Source organism: Chrysochloris asiatica, unplaced genomic scaffold, assembly GCF_000296735.1.
Source record: "Chrysochloris asiatica unplaced genomic scaffold, ChrAsi1.0 scaffold00178, whole genome shotgun sequence".
Taxonomy (NCBI): domain Eukaryota; kingdom Metazoa; phylum Chordata; class Mammalia; order Afrosoricida; family Chrysochloridae; genus Chrysochloris; species Chrysochloris asiatica.
In genome coordinates, this window is record NW_006408696.1 from 3113850 (window position 1) to 3132634 (window position 18785).

The following is an 18785-nucleotide window of genomic DNA, read 5'->3' on the forward strand; positions in this document are numbered from 1 at the left end:
TCACAGTCAGTCCTGATATTAATTATTCACTGTTGTACCACTTGAGTACTATCCTCATCTCCTTTCATCAGCCCCGCCCAGACAGATTAGATACTACTCAGTGGAGATTCTACCTTCCTCCATGCCCTCTGGATCTAGGTTCCCTCTTGAAAGCTTGTAAGCCAGTCACTTCTTGCCTTTGTAGCCTCCTCCCACCCACCACCCACCCCCATTGAACGTTTATTCTTGAAGTGAGATTGGTAAGGTTCTCTTTAGACTTTGGCCTCTGAAACAGTCCAAGTGTTCGCCCAACTATTGTTGATGATCCTTCTATAAGTATTTGAGTCTTTAAGGAGATGGCTTTAGGCTTTTGACTCTAAGCACTTGCCTGGCGCGTGTAACAATGACTAAGAAAGCTGATAATAGCCCATTGCTAGGATGGGGATCCCTAAGTCGGTGGCCCTGAGGATATCCCAAAGTCTGAGAAAAGTACAGGCTGAGATTCAGCATTCTTAAGGTTATTTTCTTCTCTGACCTTTATATTTTCAATGTCATAAACAAGTTGCCATCATAGTTACCTTTGCTAGCTGCTATAATGGTGTTGTGCAGTCCTGGTGTGGGGATGTAGGTCAATGCATTGGACTGCAAAGTCAGTTTGAACCACAAGGTTCAAGTTCACCAGTCGCTCCTTGGAAACCCTGTACAGGGTTGGAACCAACTCGATGGCACTTAACAGTAGCAATAACATAATGGTATTGCAATTAGAAAAGAAAATGCCCTCTTTTAAAAAGATCCCTATGGAAGGACATGTAGTCCTGATGTAACACTGTAGGATAAGCACTGGATTGCTAACCATAAGGTCAGTGGTTCAAATCCATCAGCCACTCCTTAGAAACCCTATACAGGGTCCCTCTAAGTCACAAATGACTCGACAATACTTAACATCAACAATTGAAAGATAAAAGAATGAGATATCATAATGTCAGGGATTTACTATAAAAAGGGAAGACAGAAGGAAGAGGGTCGGGGAACAGAAGGTAGAAAGAGATGGAGAAAGGATAGATGAAGCAAGTATGATACAATTGTTAAATCTAGGGAATAAATATACAGGGATTTATTATTCTTCCTATTTTTGTATGTTTGGAAAACATTTACAATCGCCAGTAATTAGTATATCTTGACTGCATGCTTGATCCGTTTCAGACTGAAGAACTTGGTACAGTTCTTCAATTTCATCATCAGTACTTTTAGTGGTTGGTTTGAAAATTTGAATAATAGTGGTATTAACTGGTCTTCCTTCTAGGTGTATGGATACTATCCTATCACAGACAAGCCCTATCCTATCGAACTAGATCTAGAAATGTTCTTTTCGATGATGAATGTGATGCCGTTCCTCTTCAATTTGCCGTTCCTGGCATAGTAAACCATGTGACTATCAGAACAAAATGGCTAATACCAATCCATTTCAGCTCACATCGATGTTTATGTGTTCCATTTCAGTTTTGACAACTTACAATTTTCTTAGATTCATACTTTTTACATTCTGTGTTCTGATTCTTAATGGATGTTTGCAGCTGTTCCTCCTCATTTTGAGTTGTGCCTCATCAGCAAATGAAGATCCCGAAAGCTTTAACAGCATGCACGTCATCATGGTCAACTCTAATTTGAAGAAGTAGCTCTTCCCAGTTGAATGCCTTCCAGCCTGCGGGGGTAATCTTCTGGCACTATATCTTACAAAATTCTGGTGTTATTAATAATATTTCAATATTCAATATCCAGTGCTATCTGCTATTCAAAAGGTTTTCAGTGAGTCAGAACCGACTCCACGGCACATAACAACAACAAATAACAACAAACATTTGGAAGCAGACCATCTCTTCTTCTTCCTAGTGTGTCTTAGTCTAGAAACCCAACTGAAACCTGGCCACCATGGATGACCCTGCTGGTATTTAAAGTATCAAGGGCATAGCTTCCAGCGTCACAGCAACATGTAAGCCACCACAGGATGACAGACAGACAAGCTGTGAATTTTTCCCATAAAGTCTTTTAATGCTGCAACTTGAGGCTTGAGCTCTTTCTTCATTTCCTTAAGCTTGGGAAATGCTGGACATGTCCTTCCCTTTGGAATTATAGTATATTTCATTATAATACTTTTTCCTCTCAAGGCATGTTTAAAAATATTTTGTTCAACTCTTTTACTTCATCAATTCTTCCATTTTCTTTAGCTACTATACATTCAAAACAAATTGCAGAGTCTCTCTTGACATCCATTTTGGTCTGATTTTTCTTTCCTGTCTTTTGATGACCTTTTAATTTCTTCATGTATGATGTCCTTGATGTCACCCCACAACTCATCTGGTCTTCAGTCATTACCATTCAGTGTGCTGAATCACCTCTAAATTCAGGTGAGATATGCTTAAAGTCATACTTTGCTCTCATGGACTTGTTTTCATTTTCTTCAGCTTCAATTTGAACCTGCATATGCATTTGATGGTCAGTCTGTTCCCTAGTCGGTCCTTCACCTTGTTCTGGCTGATAATATTAAGCTTCTCCATCATCTTTTTCCCAGATATAGTTGATTTGGTTCCTGGGAATTTCAGCTAGCAAAGTCCACGTGTATAGTCACCATTTATGTTATTGAAAATAGTGTTGTTGTTGGGTGCCATCAAGTCAGTACCAATTCATAGCAACCCATGCACAACAGAACAAAACACTGCCTGGTCCTGTGCCAACCTCACAATCATTGTTGTGCTTGAGCCCAATGCTGCTGCCACCATGCCAGTCCACCTCATTGGAGTGTCTTATTTTTCACTGACCATCCATTTTACCAAACATGATATCCTTCTCCAGGGACTGGTCCCTCCTGATAATATGTCTGAAGTATGAGAGATGAAGTCTGGCCATCCTGGTTTACAAAGAGCATTCTGGCCGTACTTCTTCCAACACAGATTGGTTTGTACTTTTTGCAGTCCATGGTACTTTTAGTATTTTCCTCCACTACCATAACTCACATTCGTCAAATCTTCTATAGCCTTCTTAATTCAGTGTACAGCATAAGAGGTTATTGAAAATACCATGGGTTGGGTCAGGCTCACCTTAGTCCTCACACTGACATCTTTGCTCTTCGACAATTTAAACAGGTCTTGTGCAGCAGATTTGCCTAATGCAATACATTGTTTGATTTCTTGACTGCTGCTTCCATGTAAGTGTTGGTGGTTGATCCAAGCAAAATGAAGTCTTTGACAACTTCAATCTTTTCTCCATTTATATGGATGCTGTTTATTGGTCCACTGGTGAGGATTTTTGTTTTCTTTACATTGAGGTGCAACCCATGCCGAAGGCAGTGGTCTTTCATCTTCATCAATATTTTAAGTCCTCTTCATTTTCAACAAGCAATGTAATATTATCTGCACATCACAGGCTGTTCACGACTCTCCCTCCAATCCTGATGCCACATTTTTCTTCATAGAACCCATCTTCTCAGATTATTGGTTCAGCATACAGATTGAAATTAAGTATGGTGAAAGAATACAACCCTGTCACACACCTTTCCTAATTTTAAACCATTCAATGTTCTCTTGCTCTGTTTGGTCTAGATACAGGTTCCTCACAGCACAATTTAGTGTTCCATAATTCTCATTCTCTGAAGTGTTGTTCATAGCTTGTCATGATCCACACAACTGAAAGCCTTTGCATAATCAACAAAGCACAGGTAAACATCTTTCTGGTATTCTCTGCTTTCAGCCAAGATCCAGCTGATGTCAGATCCAGCTGATGTCAGCAGTAATATCCCTCATTCCACGTCCTTGTCTGAATTCAGCTTGAACCTCTGTCGATGTACATTTGCAGCCATTTTTGGATTATCTTAAGCAAAATTTTACTTGTCTGAGTTATTAATGATATCATCTGATGAATTCCCCATTCTCTTGGGTCACCTCTCTTTGGAATGGGAACAAATATGGATCTCTTCCAGTCATTTGACCAGGTAGCTATCTTCCAAATTTTTGGGCCTGGATGAGTGAGTGCCTCCAGTACTTTATCAGTTTGCTGAAAGACTTCAATTTGTATTCCATCAATTCCCAGAGTCATGTTCTTTACCAATGCCTTCAATGCACCTCAGACTTCTTCCTTCTGTACCATTGACTCTTGATCATATGCTACCTCTTGAAATGGTTGAACATTGGCCATATATTTTTGGTACAGAGACTCTGTATATTTCTTCCATCTTCTCTTGATGTTTTCTGCATCATTTAATATTTTGCCTATAGAATCCTCCAGTATTTCAAGTTGAGTCTTGAATTTTTTCTTCAGTTCCCTCAGCTTGAGAAATGCTGAGTGTGTTCTTCCCTTTGGCTGTCTTACTCCAGGTCTGCACATTTTGTTATAATATTTGACTTTGTCTTCTCGAGCTGCTCTTTAGAATTTTCTGTTCATCTTTTTACCTCCTCATTTCTTCCATTTGCTTTAGTCTCAAAGGCACAGATACTATTATCCCCACTTTACAGATGAGAAAATTAAGGCTCAGAGAGACCAACCTTTTCTTTTAAAATCATGGAATTGAATTCCTCTCATTAGGGAACAATAGAACCAGGCCCGAACTGGAGCCTGACTCCCAAGCCCTATACTGTCTGCCTCCCGGTGGCAATGAGAGTCACATCTGGGTCTCTGTCATCAGTCATGGATGCAGTGGTCTGTGTGCTCCATGACCCTGCAAACATGGTCCCAGACACTACTCTAACGTGTGGGGCGGTGCTCCCAAACAACATTTCCATGGGGGCAGGGACGGGGAGATAAAAAGTCCTCACCAAGGAGAGGGAGAGGGAGAGGGAGCCACTTAGAGAGAACTCACAGTGACGTCAGCGTGACTCCTCAAATACATTTCAGGGCTGGAGTGAACTTTAAAGCTCTTCTAAACCAGTGTTTTCCAACCTTTTTCACAGCATGATGTGCAGAGAATGAACATATTTGTATCCTGCATTAAAATAAGGAATGAGGCAGCTGTGGCCAATGGCAGTGGGTGCATGAGGTATACCAGCTGCCCCAGCCCAGCCCAGTGCCCAGAAGTAAAGCACGCTGACACCTCAGCTCACTGGAGACTGCTCTGGTCCAGCTTTACCTGTAGCTTCGTCACACGAGAACCCTGAGCATTGCTCTTCCTGTGCCCACCTCATAGCAGTTGTTTGCTTCCATCCTGCAGAGTGAGGTGGTTCCCAGGGTATCCCAGGGTTGTATTCACACATACACACTCACACACTCACACACACTCTCACACACACTCACACACACTCACACACACACTCACACACACACTCACACACTCTCTCACACACTCACACACACTCTCACACACACTCACACACACTCTTACACACACACCAGTGACTCTTGCACCTTGCCCTGCAGTCCATCAGACTCAATGGAAACTTCCACATTGCTCCCCAGGTGTCTGCACCAACTGAAACCCCCTCAGCATCATAAAGATGTTCTTTCCCCCAAAGCTTCATCTTGCCAATCTAACGGCTACTATACAGAATTTTTGACCTAGCACTGATGAGCATGAATTTTGAAGTTTCATTTCCTTTTACATAATATGCATATTTTAATCTGTGCCCTGTATAAGGTACACAAAGACAGAGCTCCCTAGACCAGTGAATGGCACAATTAAGAACCAATTACCACTGAGTTGATCCAGACACCCGGCACCACTCTCTGCATCAGAGTAGAACTGTCCTCCATGGGGTTTGCAATGGTTGATTATTCCAATTGCCAGACTTCTCTTCCAAGGCATCTCTGGAAAGACACATTTGAACTAAAATTTCCAACCTTTTTGGTTAACAGCCTAGCAAATGTGTTAACTGTTTGTACCAACCAGGGACTCTACTAGGCATGTAAAAAAATTTTAAAAATCAAGTGGAATCCTACTCATGGCGACCCCTGCATTACAGAGTAGGACTTGTCCCTTGGTTTTTCTTGACTGTTATTTTAACAGAAGAAGCCCACCAAGTCTTTCTTTTGCTGAGCTGCTGGGTAGGTGTTTGAACTGCCAACCTTTAGATGAGTTGTTGTTGTTAGGTGCTGTCCAGTGAGTTCCAATGCATAGCAACCCTGTATAGGGTTTCCAAGGAGTGGCTGCTGAGTTTGAACTGCTGACTTGGCAGTCAGCAACCTAGGCCTTACCCTCTAGTGCCACACCAGGATTCCCTGGAGGAGTACTTACTGTTGTTGTTACATGCCATTGAGTTGGTTCCGACTCACAGTGACCCTGTCTATGGTTTCTGAGGAGAGACTGGTGGGTTTGAATTGCCGACCTTGCAATTAGAAGTCCATTGTTTACCCTACAGAGCCACACCAGGACTCTTTTAGATTAACAGTCAAGTACAAATCATTTGCACTATCTGGAGACTACTGGGATGCCCTTCAGTACGCCCCCCCCAAACCCACTGCCATCAAGTTGATTGTGACTCATAAGGACCCAATAGGGGAGAGGAGAATGACCTCACAGGAGTCTGAAGGCTGTGAATCTTTATGGGGATAAACTGCCACATCTTTATCCTGCACAGTTGCTGGTGGGTTTGAACTGCTGACCTTTCAGTTAGCTGACCTTTCAGCCAAGCTCATTCCTGGGCACATAGTAGAGGATTAATAAATATTTGCTGGCTGAATAAATGGATAGGTTAAACACTGATATGGTCCAAACTTCAAAAGGTGCAGAAAGAATTAACTAGGTTTTTTTTAAAAAAAAAATGTCTCCCACCCTGCCTGCTCCCCAATCCCAGTCACCCAGTGCCCCTTCTTGAAGACAGCTCGTGTTTATACTACCTTCATATGATCCTCTCAAAGGTGGTCTAGGTAAATACAAGTAAACATTCGATGCACCTTTTAGTCTTTGTTTTCTTTTTAACAGCAATGGATACAGACTTGATAAACTGTTCTGCCCTTGCTTTCCTCTCACCTTACGATAGATCTCGTGATCATCCTGTGTCCATTGAGTCCAAGGGAGACCTTGGAGGACCCGCAGGGGCCACTCTTCTTATCGGCTCCATTAGTCATCCTGAGTTTGGCTGTAGAGGAGAACCCTTAGGTGTGGGTGAACCTCGGCCTCCAGGGAGCAAGGTGTCACGCGCACATGGAGGCGGTGGCCAGCCTCATTGCTACACCTTGGACTGTCCCAACACCTACCAGAGCAGGTGCACGTGGGCGGGTGTCCTGTCTACTAAATGCGTTGGTGGGACGTGGCTGGAAGCCAACTGACCTGGTTTCTATTTCCAGATCTGCGTGTGACTCATTGTGACCATGTAGGTCACTGTACAATTGACTTACCTTCTCCATGAAATGGACATAATTACATCTGTCCTATGATCTTAAATCTTCAGATCAATGTGTGCTGCAGCTGTGTGGAAACCAATTAGCAGGGAATGTCCTAAAAGGACATAAGGAAGGGGATTTTAAGGGCACAAAAACCAAATTCAACCAGTTATCATGCAGTACCTTCCTAGTCATGGTGACCCCATGTGTTACAGAGTAAACTGCATGCTAGGGTTTTCTTTAGATCACCAGACTTTGTTCAGCAGCACTGCTGGTGGGTTCAAGAGCAGACTGATACACAGAAGAATCCATTTTTAAAAAGTTAATGTGTATTAGAGAGAATGTCTTAGCACACCAAGTCTGATATTTCACAAGGAGCTCTGGTAGTGCAGTGGTTATGAATTGGGCTGTGAACTGCAAGGTCAGCAGTTAGAAACTACCAGCTGTTCTGCAAGATGAGGCTTTCTGCTCCTGTAAATATTTACAGCCTTGGAAACCCTGTACAGGGTCGCTATGAGTCAGAACCAACTCCACAGCACATAACCACCAACAACCAGTATTGCTTAGTAGTCATGGTATTGCTTGACTTAAAGCTGAATTTATTTTGGCAAAAAAAAAAAGTGATTTGATATGATGATACATATTAAGTTGAGGGAGTCCTGGTGTGGGGCTGTAGGATAAGCACTCGACTGCTAACCACAAGGTCATCGCTTCAAACCCACCAACTGTTCCATGGAAATCCTATACAGGATCACTATGTGTTGGAATCAACTTGACACATTTAACAACAACAACATTAAGTTAATAGTGATGCAATTGATTTGGTAAACCTGAAAGTGTCATGCCAATGACTAATGTTTGGCAAACATTTAATTAGCAGGGTTTTTTTTGGGGGGGGGTGAAATCAGATATCAGTATTTACTTGCAGATTTCTTTTTATTTCATGAAGATATCTGACACAGTAAGACTAACACCAGAAGACTTTTACTGGAAAGGGGCAGGGAGGAATAAGTAGGCTTTTCAGACCATATGCGTGTCTGTAGCATCGTCTTCTTTTTTTTTGACAGCTGGTTAACAATGTAAAAACCATTCCAAGCTAAAGAACCATATGAAACAGGCCTTGAGGTGGATTTTGAGTGGTAATTTTCAGGCTCTTCCAATAAGTTAGAGGGCACACTGGGCATATGGCACTAGAGAATCAGCACTGGACTACGATCCACAAAGTCGGCAGTTCAAACCCACCAGCCACTCCTCGCAAACCCTATACAGGATCTCTTGGAGTCAGAACTGACTTGACAACACTTAACAACACCATCAAATCTGCCAAACCAGGTAAAACAACTGGATTGGGTCTCATTTATTAATTGCTGTTATTAGTGCCGTTGAGTTGGTTCCGACTCATAGTGACCCTGTACCGGGTTTCCAAGGCTGTAAATCTTTACGGAAGCAGACCGCCTCATCTTTCTCCTGTGTAACAGCTGGTAGTTTTGGACTTCTGACCTTAAGGTTCGCAGCCCAATTCGTAACCACTACACTACCAGAGCTCCTTTTCTGACTCATAGCGACCCTACATAGGGTTTCCAAGACTTTAAATATTCGTGGGAGTAGAAAGCCTTATCTTTCTCCCAAGGAGTGGCTAGTGGGCTCGTACTGTGGACTTTGTTGTTTGAAGTCAAGTGCTTATCATATGGAGCCACCATACTTTCCATTTACAATGACATTTGCTTATTAATTACATTGTTATTATTAATTAATTAATTAATGTTACCAAAATAAACAAACATACTTCTTGCTGTCCAAATCCATTCTTACTCCTAATGACCCAATAGAACACAATTAGAAACCCCATAGGGTTTCTGGAGTCCTGGTGTGGTGCTGTGGGTTAATATACTGGACTGCAAGGTCGTTTTGAGCCACAAAAGGTCAGTGCTTTAAGCTCACCAGTGGCTCCTCGGAAACCCTATACAGGGTTGCTATGAGTTGGTACCTACTCGACGCCACTAAACAACAACAATAAGGTTTCCAAGACCTGTAATCTTTTCAGAACCAAATTGCCACATCTTTTTTGCAAGAAACAGCTGGTGGATTTGAATCATTGCTCTTTCAGTGAACAGTCAGTCACTAACCTCTTAACTTCACCCCACTTTTGGTGGCAATATGAGCTCCTGGATATTTCCTCATTTATGGCTTCAATTCATTGAAGGCTTGTTTTTAGGGTTTGTTGTTATTTCAGATGCTCAAATTGCCCCACCTTTGTCTGTATGTTAACCTTCAAGGAACCTCTGCTTTCTGGTGGAAGAAGATAACCCCAGTTCATTTTTACATTTCCTGAACTGCAGCTGATATCAGTCATGTTCCGAAGATATCCTGATCTATTTAAGTTGGGAAGCTATTTAGAGATGAAAAGCTGAGTTCTGGGTATGTAATATCTAAATACCCAAATATTTAAATTTATAAATAGAAGTACTGCCCAGAGTTTATCCTGGAGAAGTCCTAACTGCTCCCCAAAACTCTCATTCCCCTCCATTCTGGTGTTGTAAGCACCAGATACAGCCCCAGCTGAGGCTCCTGAGAACATGGCATTGGTTGTGTTGTGTGGGCAGCCACCACAGAGCCAGAACATGAAGGGTTTTCCAATAACTAGAGTCAAATCAATTTTCAGGTTAACCTTCAATTAACTATAAAGAAAAAAACCCAGCTACCCAGAACTCATATTCCACAATAAGCTTGGATAATTGAGGTTTTGCTACAAAAATAAATACAGAGTATTTTAATGAAAGACTCTGACCTACAGTTTACATAGAGGTCACAAAGTCACATTAACCGATAGTAAGGTGAACTGGGGAGAATTGGGTTGACCTGGTGGTCTCATACTCCATTTTAGGGGGATGTTGTTGTTGTTATGTGCCGTGGCGTCAGTTCCGACTCATAGAGACCCTGTACAGGGTTTCCGAGGCTGTAAATCTTTACAGGAACAGAAAGCCTCATCTTTCTCCCGTGGAACAGCTGGTAGTTTCGAACTGCTGACCCTGAGGTTCACAGCCCGATTCGTAACCACTACGCTACCAGAGATGCTTAATAGCTGGTACTTAATTCCAGTAGACTGTTACCATGTGGGAACAATGGTCAGATCTTTCTGATTTTTCAAAATATGAAGAAAACCCAGATTTTTAAAATATAAACTTCCATGATTTTGAAATGGCAATGGTTTGAAGTGGGTTTTTTAAACCTTTGTTGAGCTGTAACTCACGTACAATAAAATGCATCTGTTTTTATAGTTACAAATGTAGACACGCAATTAACCAGTATCTACTCAAGATACGGAGTCCTGGTGTGGCTCTGTGGGATAAAGCACTAGACTACAAGGTCGGTTTGAGCCACAAGGTTGGCAGTTCAAACTCACCAGCCGTTCTTTGGAAACCCTATACAAGGTTTCTATGAGTTGGAACCAGCTCAACGGCACTTAACAACAACTCAAGATACGGAGTCCTGGTGTGGCTCTGTGGGATAAAGCACTAGACTACAAGGTCGCTTTGAGCCACAAGGTTGGTGGTTTAGACTCACCAGTCGCTTCTTGGACACCCTATACTAGGTCGCTAAGGGTTGGAACTGACTCTACAGCACTTAACAACAACAACTCACGGCACAGAACACTATTATACCCTTACATATCTTCCTGATCAATCCACTCATCACCCCAGCCCCAAACAAGCACTGGTGTGCTCGTCCTCAGTATGGTTTGTCTTTTCTAGAGCTTCGTTTAAACAGAACAATATGGTGTGTACTCTTTTGTGTCTAGCTTCCTTTTCACAACGTAATGTGTTTTACATATCTATCCATGTTGTAAACCAATTGCCATAGAGTCGGTTCTGGCTCATAGCAACCCCATGTGTGTCAGAGTAGAACTGTGCTTGAAACAGGATTTCAGTGGCTGATTTTTCAGAAGTAAATCACTAGGCTTTTCTTCCAAGATGCTTCTGACTGAACTTGAACCTCGAACCTTTCAGTTAGCAACCAGCTGTGTTACTGTTCTCACCATCTATGTTGTAGCCTAGTGTCCATAGTCCATTACTTTTGTATTGCTGACTAGTATTCCATCATGTGGATATGCCACATTTTGTTTAGGTAGTCATATGTTGGCATTTGGATTGCTTCCAGTTTGAAGTTAATATGACCAAGGCTGCTGTGGACATTTACATGCACAGCCTATGTGAATATATGTTTTCCGTTTTCTTGGGCAAATGAGTGGAATTGCTGGGTCATGTGGCAAGCATCCATTTAACTTAATAAGAAACTGCAAACTGTTATCCCAAGGGATTGCCATTTTGCATTCCAACCAGCAGAGTTCTGGTTGCTCCATGCCCTCACCTACGCTAGGCATTGCCAGTCATTGTAGTGGGTATGTAGTGGCTAGCTCACTGTGATTTTCATCTGCATTTCCCTAATGACAGATGATGCTAAGCATTGTTTCATTTGCTTATGAGCCATTCATAGCTTTTCTTTTATGAAATGACTTTTCAAATATTTTGCCCATTTTTTGTTAGGTCTCTTATCTTCTGACTTTTGAGTGGTAAGAGTTCTTGACATATTCTGCATTCTAATTCTTTACACACACATATTTATCTCCAATTGGATGAAGTACAGTCAATCTGGTTTTTTTCTTTTATAATCCATGCCTTTACTGTGCTTTCTAAGACATCTTGGTGGTAGTGGTGTGCCATGGAGTCAGTTCTGACGCATAACAATCCTGTATAGGGTTCTCAAGGCTGTAAATCTCTATGGATGCAGAAAACCTCATCTTTCTCCCATGGAACGGCTGGTCATTTTGAACTGTTGGCTTTAAGGTTAGCAGCCCGACTCATTACCACTACGCTACCCAAACAGCTTAGCCTACCCCAAAGTTGCCAAGATGTTCTCCTTGGTTTCTTCTGGAAGTTTTGTTATCTTCAGTATTATATTTCTCTCTCTTGAGCCATTCAAGTTAAGTTTTGTGTAAGATCTGTAGCGGGAGTTGAGATTTAATTTTTCTAATAAGGACATCCATTTGTTACAGCATCTTTTGTTGAAAACACCTTCCTTTCAGTATTGAATTAACCTTGGTATCTTTGTGGGTCTTTTTCTGGATGCTCTATTCTCTTACACTGATCAATACGTCAATTGTTAAACCAACAGCACACTGTTCTGATCACCTTACAGTAAGTCAGATAGTATATGTCCCCCAATTTTGTTCACCTTTTCCGGAAGTGTTTTCGTTATTTTACATTCTTTGCATTTCAATATAGTTTTTTTGTTTTGCTTTTTTGGTGTTGCGAAAAAAAAGTGGTATAATTAATATTTAAGTGACAATCTGACAGTAAATTACAAAAACTTTCAAATGTGCACACCTTTTGATCAAGAGATTATATTTATAGTAATTTAGTTCGAGAAATTATTATGAATTTAGTGAAAATAATATTAACTACAATAATATAGCAAATATGTTAAAATCGCTAAAAAATAGGGATTCTTTGGTTGTGATTCTATCAAATAATGGAATATTGCTGTTGTTAAGTGCCGTCGAGTTGGTTCCGACTCACAGCAACCCTGTATAGTGTTCAGAAGAGTAGCTGGTTGGTTTTGAACCACTGACTTTGCAGTTCAAGCTGACCTTGCGGTCCATTGCTTATCCTACAGAACCATTCCAGGACTCCAATGGAATTTTAAGTAGTCTTTAAAGATATAAATGTGGAATTACATTTCTAATATGCACAGATATTTTTACTGTATTGCCAAGAAATCGGAAACAGATTATACTCTAAATTATTACCACATTTTTGCAAAAATCTATTGATATATCCGTCAGCATTTCAACATAGTTTAGAACCAGCTTGTTGATTGCTTTTAAAAAGTCTGTTGGGATTTTCACTAGGGTTGTCTCAGAAGCAGAGCACGTGTTTTCTTTTGTAAGAAAACAGGAATGGTTTCATACATGTATTTTTCTCATTTGCTTCCAGGAACATTGCAAATGCGGGGCCACAGTTCTGATAGTCTGTGACCATGAGTGGCATGATGGTGTCCACTCTTCTGTGTCCAGAGATGGACTCAGTATTCATTCTGCTTGTTTGGGTTGCTTTAACCTGTAAGCTGATGTAAGGCCTTCTACAGCAAGCTGTGTATACATTCCAAACACAGCCATCTATCACCTGAGGGGGTGAAAATCTAACAGGAACAATGTAAAGTTGTTTGCAGCATTTATTGATTTTGTTTTTCACTTGGCCAATGACCCAAGAGACTAAACTAGTTAGGAGCTAAGCTAGGATTTAGCAAACTTCTGTTGTTTGCTTACCATTGTCACTAGTTTTGCTAGCTGTAATACTAATGTTTGCTTTAAGTCTGTTTTCTTTGTTTGCTTTTTAATTAAAGGTATTTATGAACATAAAGCAAAAATCAGTATCTCTTGCCATGAACTCACTCTTTAAAATAAACTCAGTGTGATAGTTTAGGTTTTGTGCCAACTTGGCTTAACCAGGATTCTCCATGGTTCAGCAGTTAAGATGCAGTTATCACCTCCATGGTGAGATCTCATATATAATAGGCTCACTCCCAGGATGTGATCAGTTCTGATCTGGCATAGTTACCCTCTGTGTTATAAATCTTCCCTTCTATGATGTTAATGAGGCCAGATGCAATATACAGGATTAGGCTGTATCTTGAGTCCATCTCTTCTGAGATATAAAGGAGAAGTGAACCGAGCTCAGAGGGACCTACTATACCACCAAGAAAGACGAGCCAGGTGTGGAGTGCATCATTTAGACCTGAGGTCCTTGCACTGGGAAGCTCCTCGATCCAAGGGAAGAATGATGCAAAGACATATGGAGATCTCTGAGGAATGCTGGGTCTATAGATGCTGACAGGAGACCGGAACCTTTCCCCAGAGCTGACAAAGAGAAAGCTTCCCCAAGAGCTGGCTTTCTGAATTTGGGCCTCTAGCCCCCTAGACTGTGAAAGAATACATTCCCAATTGTTAAAGTCATTCACTTGTAGTGTTTCTGTCCTAGCAGCATCAGAGAATCAAGACATCCAGTTAAGACAGAATTCCATTTTTTCTAGCTAGATTCTGTTGCTTAGCAAGATTCTGAGCTCTGAGCCTGAGGCCTTAGAACTTGGAGATTAGCAAAGGCTAAGGGAGCTTTAAGGAGTCCTGATATGGCGTCCTGATATGGCGCTGTGGGTTAATGTGCTGGACTGCAAGGTCGGTTTGAACCACAGTGTCGGTGGTTCAAGCTCACCAGCCACTCCTCAGAAACTCTATACAGGGTCACTATGAGTCAGAACCGACTCAATGGCACTTAAACAGCTACAGGGTGTTTTAAAGACCTGGTTGTTGTTGTTGTTAAGTACCATGGAGTTGGGTCCGACTCATAGCGACCCTGCACAGGGTTTCTGAGGCTGTAAATCTTTACAGGAGCAGAATGCCTCATCTTTCTCTCACAGAGCAGCTGGTAGTTTTGAACTGCTGACCTTGTGGTTCACAGCCCGATTCGTAACCACTGCGCTACCAGAGCTCTTTTAAAGATCTGGTAGCCTGGTGGATTATGAGCTGGGCTGCTAACCACAAGGTCAACAGTTGGAATCTACTAATCACTCCAAGGGAGAAAGATGAGTTTTTCTGCTTCTGTAAAGAGTGTTCCTGCTCTTTCAGGGACACAGTGGAAGGAAGGAAGCTCACTTTCTCACTTCTGTAGAAGCCACTGTGTGCCAGGCTCTGTGACCATGTTCCTGGGAGGGTGGGCTACAAAACACTAGAAAGTGATGAAATGATACTTCAAGGGTTTACTTAAGCAAGGAACCCTGCCGGGGAGACATGCCACAGAGCAGTGTCTCCTGGAACTCACAGCTTTTGAGGGTTTTATAGAGCTAAATACAAGGGAGCAGGCAGGGGTAGTCTCAGTAGGTTCCTGGAATTGTTGACATCTTGCGATTTCAGATATTACTACTTCCTAGCTCCTTATTCCTCAGGTTGGGTGCTCATTTCTCACATGTGTGCACCACATCCAAGACTCTGGTTCAAGACCCAGGTCCAGCTCTGAAGCACCATATTAAGGTTAACAGCCAATCAAATAAGTTGTTATTGTGCCTGACCCATGTGGTAATTACTTTCACTCTACTAGGGTAGGGTTTGTGGTTTGTGGACTTGTACATCTGTCAGACTTTGCAAACTCTAAGAGGAATAGCAATTACTGTTATTCACATACACACAAAAAATAATTAGTGTTTTGCTAAGTTTCATTTCCTGCCCCACCTGTGCTTTGTAAGAGAATTGTTTGTCCAGGCTTTATTCTTTCTCCTTATCTTTATTCTTTCTCCTTGTCTTCATTATTTCTCTCTCCTGGTTATACCTTTCACTAACAATGAGTGTCTTGATAATCCTCACACAAACATGGGTTTCTCATTCAGGTGAGGAACAGAGCCTTGGGAACAGAGTCAACAACAGACAGTTGACACCAGAGGGTTTACTATTCAGAGTATAACTTAACAACAAAAAGACAAACAGCTCAACTTAAAAGTGGGTCAAGGATTTAAATAGACTTTTTCCCAAAGAAAAAAATACAGATGACCAAGAAACACATTAAAACCTGCTCAGTGTCATTGGCCATCATTGTTGTTTGGGACTGTTGAGTTGGTTCCAACTCATAACAAAATGAAACACGGCCCAGTCCTGCACAATCCTTACAATCATTGCTATGTTTGAGTCCATTGTTGAAGCCAGTCCATCATTCCATCTCGCTGAGGGTCTCCCTGTTTTTCACTGACTCTCCATTTTACCACGCATGATGTCCTTCTCCAGAGATGGTTTCCTACAGATAACGCATCCAGTGTACATGACATTAACTCTTACCATCCTTGCTCCTAAAAAGCATCTAGCTATATTTCTTTCAACACTAATTGTTTCATTCTTATAGCAGTTCATGGCATATTTGATATTATTCATCAACACCATAATTCAAAGGCATCAAATCTTCTTCGGTGCTCTTAATTCATTATCCAACTTTCGCATGCATATGGTACGATTGGAAATGCCATGGCTTGAGTCAGGCACATCCTAATCCTCAAGGTGACATCTTTACTCTTTTTTTTTTAAACACTTCAAAGGGGACTTTTGCAGCAGATTTTCCCAATTCAATATTTCATTGCCTAACTGCTGCTTCCATGGATATTGATTGTAGATTGAAGTAAAATGAAATCCTTGATGAATTCAGTATTTTCCCATTTATAATGATGTTGCTTATTGGTCCAGTTGTGAGGATTTTTGTTTTCTTTATGTTGAGGTATAATCCATATTGAAGGCTTTGTTTTTTTATCAGTTAATACTTCAAGTTCTCTTTGCTTTCAGCAAGTAAGGTTGTGCCATCTGTATATTGCATGTTGTTCATGAGTCTTGGTCCAATCCTGATTCCTTGTTCTTTTCTTGGATTATTTACTTAGCATGCAGATTGAATAAATATGGGGAAAGGATACAACCCTGATGCACACTTTTCCTGATTTTAAACCCTTCAGTATCCCCTTGTTCTGCTCGAATGACTGCCCTTTGATCAACGTATATGTACCATGTGAACACATTTAAGTGTTCTGGAATTCCCATTCTTTGAAATGTTATTCATAGTTTGTTATACTCCACACAGTTGAATGCCTTTGCACAGTCAATAAAGGTAAACATCTTTCTAGTATTCTCTGCTTTCAGTCAAGATCCATCTGACATCAGCAATGATATACCTTGTTTCATGTTCTCTTCCTGCTTGAATTTCTGTCAGCTTCCTCTCCATGGACTGCTGCAACCATTTTCAGTTATCTTCAGGAAAATTTCACTTGTGTGTGATACTAATGATATTGTTTGATGATTTCCCCACCCATTGGGTCACCTGTCTTTGGAATGGACACAATTATGCATCTCTTCCAGTTGGTTGGCCAGGTAGCTGTCTTCCAAATTTCTTGGCCTAGATGAGTAAGAGCTTCCAGTGCTGTATCCATTCGTTGAAACATCTTAATTTGTATTCTGTTCATTCCTGACTCTATGTTTTCACCAGTGCCTTTAATACAGCTTGAACGTCTTCCTTCAATTCCATGATTTCTTGATCATATGTTGCCTCCTGAAATATATAAACATCAGTCAGTTCTTTTTGATACAGTAACTCTGTGCATTACTTACATGATTTTTCTTCTTCTTCTTCGATCTTTTTTTTAATGATCCCTGTGTGTTTCAATATTCTGACCGTAGAATCTTTTAGTATTGCAATTTGTACATGTCATTCGAATACGTCACTTTGTCTTCTCGAGTCACTGTTTGAAATCTTCTATTCAGCTCTTTTACCTCATTTCTTAGCAATTCCGTGTTCAAGAACAAGTTTCAGAGTCGCCTGGCATCCATTTTGGTCTTATTTTTTTTCTTGTCTTTTTAATGACTTTTTGCATTCTTCATGTATAATGTCCTTGATGTCACCTCACTTGATCTGTGATTGTTAGTGATCAATGTGTCAAGTCTCTCCTTGAGATGGTCTCTAAATTCAGGTGGGATATACTAAAAGTCATATTCTGGCTCTCATGGACTTGTTTTAATTTTCCTCAACTTCAACTTGAACTTGCATATGAAAAATTGATGATGTGTTCCACAGTTGGCCTTCTTCTGATGATACTGACCTTCTCCATCATCTCCTTCCATACATGTAGTCGATTCGATTCTTGTACGTTCTATCCAGTGAGGTCCCCGTGTATAGTTACCATTTGTGTTGTTGAAGAAAAGTATTTTCAGTGACCGTGTATAATTCTGTCATGTGATCTCCAGCGTCATTTCTATCACCACAGCCATATTTTCCAACTACCAAGTCTTCTTTGTCTCCAGCTCTTGCATTCCGGTCATCTAGTTGTTGTCAGTGCATCTTGATTGCATGCTTGATCAATTTCAGGCTGCTGATGTTGCTAAAAATCTTCAATTTCTTCATCTGGCATTAGTAGTTGGTGTGTACATTTGAATAATAGTTGTATTAACTTGTCTTCCATGTAAGCATATGGATAATATCCTATCACTGATAGCACTGTACTTCAGGATAGATCATGAAATGCTCTTTTCAACAATGAATGCGATGCCATTCCTCTTTTTTCGTTTCCAACATAATAGACTATATAATTGTCCTATTCAAAATAGCCAATATCAGTCCATTTCAATACATTTCAGCTCATTCATGCCTAGGCTAGCAATCTTTATGTGTTCCATTTCATTCTGGATGACTTCTAATTTTCCTAGATTCATACATCGAACATTCCACGTTGTGATTATTAATGGATGTTTGCAGCTGTTTCTTCTTAGTTTGAGTTGTGCCCTATCAGGTCCTGAAGGTCCTAAAAGCTCTGCTCCATCCACATTATGAAGGTCAATGCTACTTTGAAGAGGCAACTCTTCCACAGGTGTATTTTGAATGCCTTTCAACCTGAGGGGCTCATCTGCAGATTCTATATCAGACAATATT